This window comes from Oncorhynchus kisutch, linkage group LG3 (assembly GCF_002021735.2).
Source record: "Oncorhynchus kisutch isolate 150728-3 linkage group LG3, Okis_V2, whole genome shotgun sequence".
In the NCBI taxonomy this organism is placed as follows: Eukaryota; Metazoa; Chordata; class Actinopteri; order Salmoniformes; family Salmonidae; genus Oncorhynchus; species Oncorhynchus kisutch.
In genome coordinates this window covers 25,334,059-25,346,484 of record NC_034176.2, presented here as the reverse complement: position 1 = coordinate 25,346,484, position 12,426 = coordinate 25,334,059, and the positions used below count along the sequence as shown (strand labels likewise).

At 42.6% G+C, this 12,426-nt stretch overlaps 1 protein-coding gene across 1 annotated transcript in view; it reads left to right on the top strand.

Annotated features, from left to right (window-relative positions):
• LOC109878808 (transmembrane protein 132C) overlaps positions 1-12,426 on the top strand; it is a 196,731-nt gene that overhangs the window by 113,133 nt on the left and 71,172 nt on the right. The gene's annotated exons all lie outside the window — the stretch shown is intronic.

The window sequence follows — 12,426 nt, the reverse complement described above, 5'->3', positions numbered from 1 at the left end:
TGTTGTAATGCTCTCGCTGGCAGTTGCACTTGTGAATGAAAAAGCTGGTTGACTGTCATGCCATTAGAGAATAGCACCAGCTTTATAGAGTGAATGTCAGGTCCTGCTGCTCATGGACTGCAGTTAAGAAGCACTTAGTGGGGAAGTGTGACACTGACCGCAGAGAGCCTCCCAGACCGGCTGCTCAACTTATCTCTATTCAGACAGACAGACAGACCTGACGGACAGACGGATACACTCATAAAAGAAACCGTGCTATCTAAACGTAAAATGGTTCTTTGTCTGTCCCCTTAGAATAAACCCTTTGAATAACTATTTGGGGTTCCATGTGGAACACTTTCCACAGAGGGTTCTACATGGGAACCCTTTTTTATAAGAGTGTAGATGGCAGTCTGGTAACCTTCACTACCTCTCTGCTTTCACCATGGAACCTATTGTAAAACCCCACACATGGCCGGACTACCACATTTGGGGCCCCGGGGCACCAACCTCCAGGAGACTGATTTTTTTGGGGGAAAACAGTTAACTTCATGCATTTCAATTTGCAATTTTATAATGCTATTCTACAAATCTTGCCATGAGGCTAAGAGAAAATGTTGCAGTTTTAAAGCAGGAATCCTCAGGTTGTGTGTGCCTCCATGCCACCCCACCTCTTGTGGTGTTTTTTCACTTACAACAAAAACAAGGGGGTTGAAACCTGAGACACCTTGAGCTGGCCTTCTGGACAAGATGTGTCTTTGAGCGAAATCCCACCTACTCAAATGACCCTTGCTGTGCCATGGCCACGGAGCTGGAGAGGAAGTCACTTGCAAGAAACAAACACAGAGCAGACGAAGCCAACATGTTAGCTACCATGTTTGCAGATAAACTGTTTCGGTAGAAGGGACAATGTTTTCATAAAATGTCGACAGAAACAAGCATCATTCTTGGTTCTTGGATCTGAATCAACTCAACCCCCCAAAAAGAAAAAGAAATGAGAAAAAGGTAGCTCATGACCAATCCAAAAACATTGGAATTAATTTTGAAAAGTGAAAGACTGATGCCCGAAATGGCCACTATTTGCATGGACTGGTAGGTAAGTGTAGCTGCTAGCCTTAGTGTGTGCACTGTTCAAGTTAGCTGACATGGCTACTTAGCTAGCTTGCTAACATCTTCTGTATTCTGACTGTTTTGAAATGTTACTCAAAGAAATGTAACGATAGCTACATCATGAAGCTACACTGCAAAAAAAAAATGTTAGCTAGCTAAAGCTAGATATGCAGATTGTTGACATGATAGTGTATTTGGTTTGTAGATGATAATAGATGTGGTAAACAGGTCAATGGAACGCAGACTGTGGAGGACAGATGAAGGACTCCGTATTGGAGCACATTCAACAAATCTGATCTAACAATGTGGCTATTTGTCAAATCTGTCATGTAAAAGGCCCACAATGTAGTTACTTAAGTCCGATTTGGATATATTTGGCTGTTTTGACTGCATAACATTTATAAGTAGTCCCTTTTCAGGTTTAGAAGAAGTGACTGCTAAATGCTGACTACCATTTGTATAAACTGGTAGCATAGCTAGCATGGAGCCATTTTTAACTGTAATGCAGTTGATTGGTGATGATGACATTAACATGTATTGGGGTTCACATCAATACAAACATTATACTCTGATTGTTTCCTCAACATAGTGTGAAATACACATATAAACAATTGCCTGAATGTAGGCACATTTTTCTGGCGGACAATGAGGATATTCGGGACCCATGGCATTTCCATGGCATTTCCGTTGTTTTGGTCGCGTTCCATTAACCTCATTAGCGAATCTATGATAGCTAGCTAGGTGGTCAACAGCATGGATCTCCCCATGAGATTGTAAAAGTTGTGGTAAAAAAAAAATGTTTGTTTGTTGTTGAATTTTTACCCCTTTTTCATAGTGTCCAATTGTTGTAGTAGCTACTATCTTGTCTCATCGCTACAACTCCCGTACGGGCTCAGGAGAGACAAAGGTTGAAAGTCATGCGTCCTCCGATACACAACCCAACCTAGCCGCACTGCATCTTAACACAGCGCGCATCCAACCCGGAAGCCAGCCGCACCAATGTGCCACAGGAGTCGCTGGTGTGCGATGAGACAAGGACATCCCTACCGACCAAGCCCTCCCTAACCCGGACGACGCTAGGCCAATTGCGCGTCGCCCAACGGACCTCCCGATCGCGGCCGGTTACGACAGAGCCTGGGCGCGAACAGTACAGTGCCCTTAACCACTGCGCCACCCGGGAGGCTGGTTGTGGTAAAATTAACACAAAAATAGATGTAAGAAATGCTATGGAATTTCTTGTTATGCTTTTTGATTTAATAATTAATAGATAATGTGCTTTAGAACAGATTATGATAGAGTCAAGAGGTTTGGACCATTGGTTTTCATAGAGAAGTATCTACACAATCGGTGTCCCTATACCGGGATGGTTGCGCTAACGTGGGCTAATGTGATTAGCATGATGTTGTAAGTAACATAAAACATTCCAGGACATAGACATGTCTTGTATGGGCATCTTGGGCGTCTTGTATGGGCATCAATCCAGGACTAAGATCGAATTGTACTACACCTGCTCTGACACTCATCGGATATGGCAGGGCTTGCAAACCATTACAGACTACAAAGGGAAGCACAGCCGAGAGCTGCCGAGTAACAAGAGCCTACCAGATGAGCTAAATTAATTCTATGCTCGCTTTGAGGCAAATAACACTGAAACATGCATGAGAGCACCAGCTGTTCCGGAAGACTGTATGATCACGCTCTCCGCAGCCGATGTGAGTAAGACCTTTAAAAGGGTCAACATTCACATGGCCGCAGGGCTAGACGGATTCCCAGGACGTGTACTCCGAGCATGCGCTGACCAACTGGCAAGTATCTTCACTAACATTTTCAACCTCTCCCTGTCTCTACCATCAAGTTTTAAGCAGACCACCATAGTGCCTGTGCCCAAGAACACTAAGGTAACCTGAATAAACGACTACTGACCCATAGCACTCTGTCGCCATTAAGTGCTTTGAAAGGCTGGTTATGGCTCACATCAACATCATTATCCCAGAAACCCTAGACCCACTCCAATTTGCATACCGCCCTAACAGATCCACAGATGATGCAATCTTTATTGCACTCCACACTGCCCTTTCCCACCTGGACAAAAGGAATACCTATGTGAGAATTCTAGTCATTGACTACAGCTCAGCGTTCAACACCATAGTGCCCTCAAAGCTCATCAATAAGCTAAGGACCCTGGGACTAAACACCTCCCTCTGCAACTGGAATCTTAACGGGCCGCCCCCCAGGTGGTAGGGGTAGGTAACAACACATCTGCCACGCTGATCCTCAACACGGGGGCCCCTCAGGGGTGCGTGCTCAGTCCCCTGATTTGGCATGGGTCCTCAGATCCTCAAAAGGTTCTACAGCTGCACCATCAAGAGCATCTGGTTGCATCACTGCCTGGTATGGCAACTGCTCGGCCTCCGACCGCAATGCACTACAGAGGGTAGTGCAAATGGCCCATTACATCACTGTGGCCAAGCTTCCTGCCATCCAGGACCTCTTTACCAGGCAGTGTCAGAGGAAGGCCCTAAAAGTTGTCAAAGACTCCAGCCACCCTAGTCATAAACTGTTCTCTCTACTACCACCGGCAAGCGGTACTGGAGCACCAAGTCTAGGTCCAAGAGGCTTCTATAAACAGCTTCTACCCCCAAGCCATAAGTCTCCTGAACATCTCATCAAATGGCTACCCAGACTATTACATTGCCCCCCCCCCCCTCGTTACACTGCTGCTACTCTCTGTTGTTGTCATCTATGCATAGTCACTTCAATAACTCTACCTACATGTACATACTACCTCAACTAACCAGTGCCCCTGCACATTGACTCTGTACCGGTACCCCCTGTAAATAGTCTCGCTATTGTTGTTTTACTACTGGTCTTTAATTACTTGTTACTTTTATCTCTTATTCTTGTTTGTATTTTTGAAACTGCATAGTTGGTTGGGGGCTCATAAGTAAGTATTTCACTGTAAGGTTGTATTCTGCGCATTTGATGAATATAATTTGATTAGTCTAATTTACCATAGCTTTTACAGTGAAAAAATACCATGCTATTGTTTGACGAGAGTGCACAACAACAAAACACTTTTATCACGGCAACTGGTTTGATACATTCACCAATGAAGGTAAATAATGTTTTTACATTGTTATCTTGCTCTTATTTTTCATCCTGAGGGTCCCAGAGATAAAATGTAGCATTGTTTTGTTTGATAAAATAAATTGTTATATTCTAATGTAGGAACTGGGTTCTATGATGTAAACCCCTGCTGTCTCTGAAAAAAGGGTCAGATTCTTAAGAGGCTAGATATGGGCCATCAAGTAATAAGATGGTCACATTAGCATGACACATTACACGGGTTACAGCACAACACCACATCCTATGTTTTTTTTTACCTCGATTTAACTAGGCAAGTTAAGAATAAATTCTTATTTTCAATGACAGCCTAGGAACAGTGTTAACAGGTTAACTGCCTGTTCAGGGGAAGAACGACACATTTGTACATTGTCAGCTTTCGGTTACTTATTCAATGCTCTAACCACTAGGCTACCTAGTGCAAAATACAGTGGAGTGTATTTTGCATTGTACCATATACTATTGAAGTAAAACGTTGTTACATGTTTTCCCAATGTCACACTATGGACATTTTGGATGGAGAAAACAAAGTCAGCCATTGATGATGATGAACATTCTAACCTTTCAGCTACACGGCATGCATCGCCCTAAGTATTATGTCAATGTGACATTCTACCACCTCCACTAGAAACCAACCGAATCAACTTTATTTCTTATTATTTCAATTCACAAGATCAAATGGCGTGAGGTCATAATCGAAGTAAGCATACAGCGATTAGAAAACCTGATTTTCGGAGCCATCTTTCGAATTATTAGGACATGTAAACAACTTAATCTGTGTTCCAGCTGTGTATTTGATCTGCGCATGTGCCAGCACTGGGTAGCACAAGCCTCACCCTTATGAGCAAGTGAAGTGAGTTCGGAAAAACTGAAAGTATACATCTTATAAAAACACTATATATACAAAAATATGTAGAATATGTAGACAATGCATAGTACCAACTGTAAGGTTTGGTGGAAGAGGAATAATGGTCTGGGGCTGTTTTTCATGGCCCCTTAGTTCCAGTCAAGGGAAATATTAACGCTACAGCATACAATGCCATTTTAGACGATTCTGTGCTTCTAACTTTGTGGCAACAGTTTGGGGAAGGCCCTTTCCTGTTTCAGCATGACAATGCCCCTTGCACAAAGCGAAGCCCATACAGAAATGGCCTGTCGAGATCGGTGTGGAATAACTTGACTGACCTGCACAGAGCCCTGACCTCAACCCCATTGAACACCTTTGGGATGAATTGGAACACCGACTGCGACCCAGGCCTAAATGCCCAGCATCAGTGCCCGACCTCACTAATTCTCTTGTGGCTTTATTTATTTATTTAACCAGGTAGGCCAGTTGAGAACACCTTTATTTAACCAGGTAGGCCAGTTGAGAACACCTTTATTTAACCAGGTAGGCCAGTTGAGAACACCTTTATTTAACCAGGTAGGCCAGTTGAGAACACCTTTATTTAACCAGGTAGGCCAGTTGAGAACACCTTTATTTAACCAGGTAGGCCAGTTGAGAACACCTTTATTTAACCAGGTAGGCCAGTTGAGAACACCTTTATTTAACCAGGTAGGCCAGTTGAGAACACCTTTATTTAACCAGGTAGGCCAGTTGAGAACAAGTTCTCATTTGCAACTGCGACCTGGCCAAGATAAAGCATAGCAGTGTGAGCATACAACAAAGAGTTACACATGGAGTAAACAATTAACAAGTCAATAACACAGTAGAAAACAAAGGGGGGGTCTATATACAATGTGTGCAAAAGGCATGAGGAGGTAGGCAAATAATTACAATTTTGCAGATTAACACTGGATTAACACACGTCCCCGCAGCAATGTCTTCCCAGAAGAGTGGAGGCTATTATAGCAGAAAAGGGGGGACCAACTTCATATTAATGCCCAAGATTTATGAATGAGACCATACTTTTGGTCATGTAGTGTAGTTTTCTCATACAAACTGTATATTTCCGGTCATGTAGTGTAGTTTTCTCAAACAAACTGTATATTTCCGAACTCAGAATCAAAAATTATTCGCAAAAATAACATGGTCACTGTGGTACAACGTTTATTTTGATTGCCTAATCAGTAGCCTGATTTCAGATGTGTCCATGTTAACAGGCTTATTTTGATTGCCTAATCAGTAGCCTGATTTCAGATGTGTCCATGTTAACAGGTTTATTTTGGGAAATCATTCTTCTTGCAAAGCAGGTAAACATTTTAAACAAACTATTATATTAACCTGACTATCCACAATAATCACATTATTATGCAGCAAGTCTCCCACAGTTATGTTACTCTGGCAATGTTGATGCTGATGGAAGAAAAAAAAGTCATTGTAATAGTCACATTTTGGGGGCGAAAACAGACCCTTTTACTTAAGTAATTTTTTAATTGTGAATTTAAATAAAAATGTGGATTTTTACATAATTTTTTTATCATGCAGCAAGTCTCCCACAGTTATGTTACTCTGGCAATGTTGATGCTGATGGAAGAAAAAAAAGTGTCAATGGCCATAGAATCCATTTTCATAGAATCAATACTATCTCAATGTAATTTTATATTAATTTCTCAAATGTCATCAGTAAAAGGGAAAATACCAAGCCCTATGCTTAGATGTTCCTGAAGAAACTCTTGCTTGGTTGATAGTGGGACTAGCTACAGATTGTTACCCCAGATAAAATAATCTCAATCAGTGAGAGCAGACTTGAAATAGACAAGCCCGGCGGCGTACACATTGTTAGATTACTTTATAAAACATTAAGGACACTTTCTCTTTCCATGACAGACTGACCAGGTGAATCCAGGTGAAAGCTATGATCCCTTATTGGTCACTTGTTAAATCCACTTCATTCAGAGGAGATGATGGTGAGGAGCCGGGTTAACAAAGGATTTTTAAGCCTGGAGACAATTTGAGATATGGATTGTGTATGTGTGCCATTCAGAGGGTGAAGGGGCAAGACAAACGCTTTAACTGCCTTTGATCGGGGTATGGTAGAAGAAAAGAAAAGAAAAACACTTCTTCAACCTTTAAAAATTAATTCCAATCTTTATCAGGTTTCTGGATTGGTCATGAGCTATCTTTTTCTCACTTCTTTTTCTTTTTTGGGGTTGAGTTGATTCAGATCCAAGAATGATGCTTGTTTCTGTCGACATTTTCTGAAAATGTTGTCCCTTCTACCAAAACAGTTTATCTGCAAACAAACAAGCTAACGGGTTGGCTTGGTCTGCTTTGTGTTTGTTTCTGTCACGATCATCGTAGTGAGGAGACCAAAGCGCAGCGTGATGTGAATACATCTTTTTAATGAAAGACGAAAAAACACAAAGTACACTTAAACAAACAAACAAACAAACAAACAAACAAACAAACAAACAAAATAAAAAAAATAGCAAAATAACCGTGACCGCTATCAAAACTGAGTGCAAACATGCAACATCACAGACAATAACCCACAAAATACCCAAAGGAGATGGCTGCCTAAATATGGTTCCCATTCAGAGACAACGATAAACAGCTGCCTCTAATTGAGAACCAATCTAGGCAACCATAGACATACATAGACACCTAGATGGTAAACAACCCCATAAACCTACAAAACCCCTAGACAGAAAAAAACACATACATCACCCATGTCACACCCTGACCTAACCAAAATATATAAAGAAAACAAAGAATACTCAGGTCAGGGCGTGACAGTTTCTTGCAAATTACTTCCTCTCCAGTGCCGGGGCAATGACTCAGCAAGGGTTGTTCAAGTAGGTGGGATATCGTTCAAAGACACACCTTGCCCAGATGGCAAGCCCAAGTCGGCTCAGGGCTCAACCCACTTTGTTGAAAGTGAAAAAGCAACACAAGAGGTGGGGCAGCATGTGGCTGCCAACGACCTGCGGATTCCTGCTTTAAAGGGAAAGATTGCTGTTTTATAGCTCAGCTCATGCTATTGTTCACATTTTGCCTGAGAAAAGATTTTGTAGTTTTAAAACAAATATCCTGCAATTCTACACATTTTGCTATCATATGATATCTGGGGGGGGGCTACCTCCAACCCTGACACCACACCACTTTTGCACAACATTCTGTACAGGCTACTACTTCACGCTGAATGCAAAGGTCCTCTGCTGTGATAACATGATATTATGTGTGCGTTTGGCCTGATTGCATTTTTATTTATTTAACCAGGCAAGTCAGTTGAGAACAAATTCTTATTTACAGTGATGGCCTACTGGGGAACAGTGGGTTAACTACCTTGTTCAGAGGCAGAACAACAGATTTGTACCTTGCAAACTGGGGGATTCGATCCAGCAATGATTTGGTTACTGGACCAACACTCTAACCACTAGGCTATCTGCCGCCCCTTTACCCTTGCCAGCTTCATCTCTCCAGTGGCCACTTGAATAACCCATGCATCTCACTGCATAACCATGAACATTCCAGAGCAAACGCCCAGCAATATCTCCCTGACATATATCACTATTATTCTCATTCTTGTCTTCCTGTTATTTGACAGTGTCTGATGGGAGTTTACGTATTTTCTCCTCCTGTCACTATCTCTCGTTCTTTTCTGGACAGGCTATATTGAAAAGCTCCGTTTGATATTGGTCTCAGAGGGGACTCGGCTTGTTCCCCTGTCTCTCTATCGTTCTCTCTCTTCCTCATTGTCTTTCTGTCATTCTCTCTCACTCTCATTCTTCCACTGAATAGTTAGACGACTAGAAAGCCTCTAGAATAAATAGTAGTCTACTAGATATTTGTTCATTTTTTTCTCCTCAAACTTTATTTCAAGATAATTTGTCCCATCACCTTCTCTGCCTATTATCAAAAGTGAATACAAATACCCAGCCTCTTAATTTACTGATAATGCCTTATGCACCTCCTGAATTTATTCATGGTTGTAACATAGCTATCCATTATTTTTCTGTTTCATAATATTGTTACTCTCCTACCTCTTGACTTTGTAATGCACAGTATTTCCCTGTCAGTAATCAAGCATTGAGGGATTTGGTGAGAATGGAGGTTAGGAGATTGATGGGGGGGGGGCTCCTAGATTGGGTTTCATGCTCTGACTGTTGGGGTCCCATCTCACGATGCAGCCCTAACAACAGACTCTCACCTCTGGGGTGGGTGCGTGACGAGAGCGGCCTTGGCTAAAACACTTCTGACGGGCTCCCCCACGGCTGTGAAATGAAATTCCCCCACAGCTTAGTGAAATTTCATCTGGGCTTCACTGACTATTACCACCGCAGTTCCTTCTCGTCCTATTTCCTACACCCACCCTTCTCACCTTCCTGAACCCTGGGAGTTGTAGTTTGACTAAAAGGGCTTTGTAAGTTAAACAGATTCTATCCTTCTGATGTATTATCATTGTCAAGGCTAACCAAATTGCAGCCACATTTGAAAAGAGTTGGCCAAAGTAGAAAAACAAAGCCGGCTGCTCTCTGTATTCATGCAGGACGTTTGAGGAAATATACACAGTAGCTATGATTGGCTTGTTGAGGTCTATGTTTATACAGCCTCTCCTAGTCCATAAGCGTATAAGGATATATGTTTGACCAATTTTTGCTACATTTTCCCCTTTTCCGCAAATTTGCACTGTATATTGTAATTTTATATTTTCTATCATTGCAGCTGAGAACAGTGTGTGCATGTTTTACAAGTCTTCTTCGTAGCACACACAGGCGTATATAGGACTGGTGCTTTTCACATGTGACTTCCATGGATTTAATTTGCTGAGATAAGGAAATAGAAAATTACAGTTTTGCTAGCACTTCACTTCTGCTAGAGTTGTTTGCATATTTATGACTGCCGGTAGCTTTGCTCAGAGACAAGCCAGATGACTCTGAAGCACAGAATCAGTCAGCAAGCAGGTGAATGACAGTAGTGAGTAATTGGCAGTTAGCGTATTGCATAATTTATGTGAAATAAAATTACCTTTTTAGCCACAGGTTATATTATACAATACATCCAGGAATTCATAAAAACGTGGTCTACACAATTTCTGAGCACTTTTTATAGTCTCTGTATTAGTCATATAATATAATTCCCATAATGCCTGTATCCTATCTTCAAATATTTTGGATTTATAAAAATGTAGTAAAGCAAGGTGATGTTTGTGAACTATTGATTCCTGATCGAATATGACAGGTTATCTTGCATGTGTAAGGAGCCCTCCTCTCAGAATAAATACGTTACTCTGTGTGTGTGTGTGTGTGTGTGTGTGTGTGTGTGTGTGTGTGTGTGTGTGTGTGTGTGTGTGTGTGTGTGTGTGTGTGTGTGTGTGTGTATGTGTGTTGCAGAGGGCTGATATATCACTGTTCCACCCGGATGAGCATGGGAACAGCAGACATTTCAGGGTAGTGTTTTCTAGCACCACTGGAGCCCTAAATTTGATTATTTTTTGAATTCACAAGTGCTGTGGAGTTTGCAAGAGGCCCCCTTCAAAGCCTTCCTGTAGTGTGATGTAGTATAGTGTGGTGCTTCTATTCTACTGACTGTGTGTAGGATATGTCCATCACCACATCTCACACTGGCCTCTGACACCTCATTTTCCCATCTCTTACAGACTATGTGGTGCTATGTGTGGTTGCATCCTGGCTTCTCAATGTCCAATTAGCTATGTAGTTTAACACATTCATGAAACATTCCACCCTCCACACACACACACGCACGCACACACACATGCACACACACACACACGCACACACACATGCACACACGCACGCACGCACGCACGCACACACGCACGCACGCACGCACACACGCACGCACGCACGCACACACACACACACACACACACACACACACACACACACACACACACACACACACACACACGCACACACATGCACACACCTATGATGGTTGCGTAGCAGGGTAAGCCCCAGCGGTGTAAGGGAGAAAACACAGAAGCACCTATCACATCTCTCAGAGATTAAATGACAGTGTCACAGTGAAACATTGGCTCTGATAATAGGACAATAGAGCCAGTTTCAATTATGGTCTTTCTCTAGAGAGGACTGCAAGAAATGAATTACCTCAGGAAGGACAGTTTTATTTGTTCAATCAGTTTATTCTTGGTGACATTTAAATCTTTATTTCTTTAGAGTCCTTGGGGCTTAAACACTCAATAGCTAGCCTCCTCTTACCAAGATAGGCTTTTGTTAGCTGTGTGTGACTGAAATCGCTCAGGTATCTCAAATGTGAGTTTCAGACCATATCAGAAGTACCAGAACAATACACCATGAACCACATACTGTTGTTTGTAAAGGACTTGTTTTTAGCATGAAATGAGTACCTGTATCATTGTGAATAGCAGCATGTTGATTTAATATATGTGATGGCTGGGTCTTACCAACATGTTTATTTCACCCCTGCTGGTAATGCTTTGTTGTAGTGATTGAGAGAATGAGAGGTTTCCGATGGCCTGTCCTGTGTGTAGCCTGTCTCCTCTCCTCTCCATGCCAGAGTGAGGACTCTCAGTTTTGTCAGCTCTCTCTCCAGCTTCCCATCTCATCTCAGCCAGCCTGCCAGCTGCTCTTTCCTCAGTCCTCCACAGCCCTTATCTAGCTCATCCCAAACGTGTCTCTGTGGTGCTGTTGGCTTGCCGGCCTGTCTGTGTGACCTGGCTCAGACATGGCCCCGCCTCAGTAGAACAACACAGCCAGTTTACAAGTGATTATCAGCCCAGCCGTATGGAACACATCCAAAGGCCTTTGGTGTAAATTAAGTAGAGTCCATGCTGGAAGTCTGAGAGACTGTCTGTCCCAGGGTCTGGAGGGAGGGAGCTGGTCCCCCTGTGATGCCTGTGATTAACTTTGCAAAATGGCGCCGACAGAGATGGCCACCTTGCTTCGAGTCTTTAGGAAACTATGCAGTATTTCGTTTTTTAATGTATTATGTCTTACATTGTTACCCCAGGAAATCTTAAGTCTTATTACATACAGCCGGGAAGAACTATTGGATATAAGAGCAACGTCAACTTACCAACATTATGACCAGGAATACGACTTTCCCAAAGTGGATTCTCTGTTTGGACCACCACCCAGGACAATGGATCTAATCCCAGGAGCCGACCCAAAACAACGGCGGCACAGAAGGGGCAGACGGAGTGGCCTCCTGGTCAGACGTAGACGTGCACATCGCCCACTGCTCCCAAGTATACTACTCACCAATGTCCAGTCTCTTGACAACAAGGTAGACAAAATTCGAGCAAGGGTTGCCCTCCAGAGAGACAT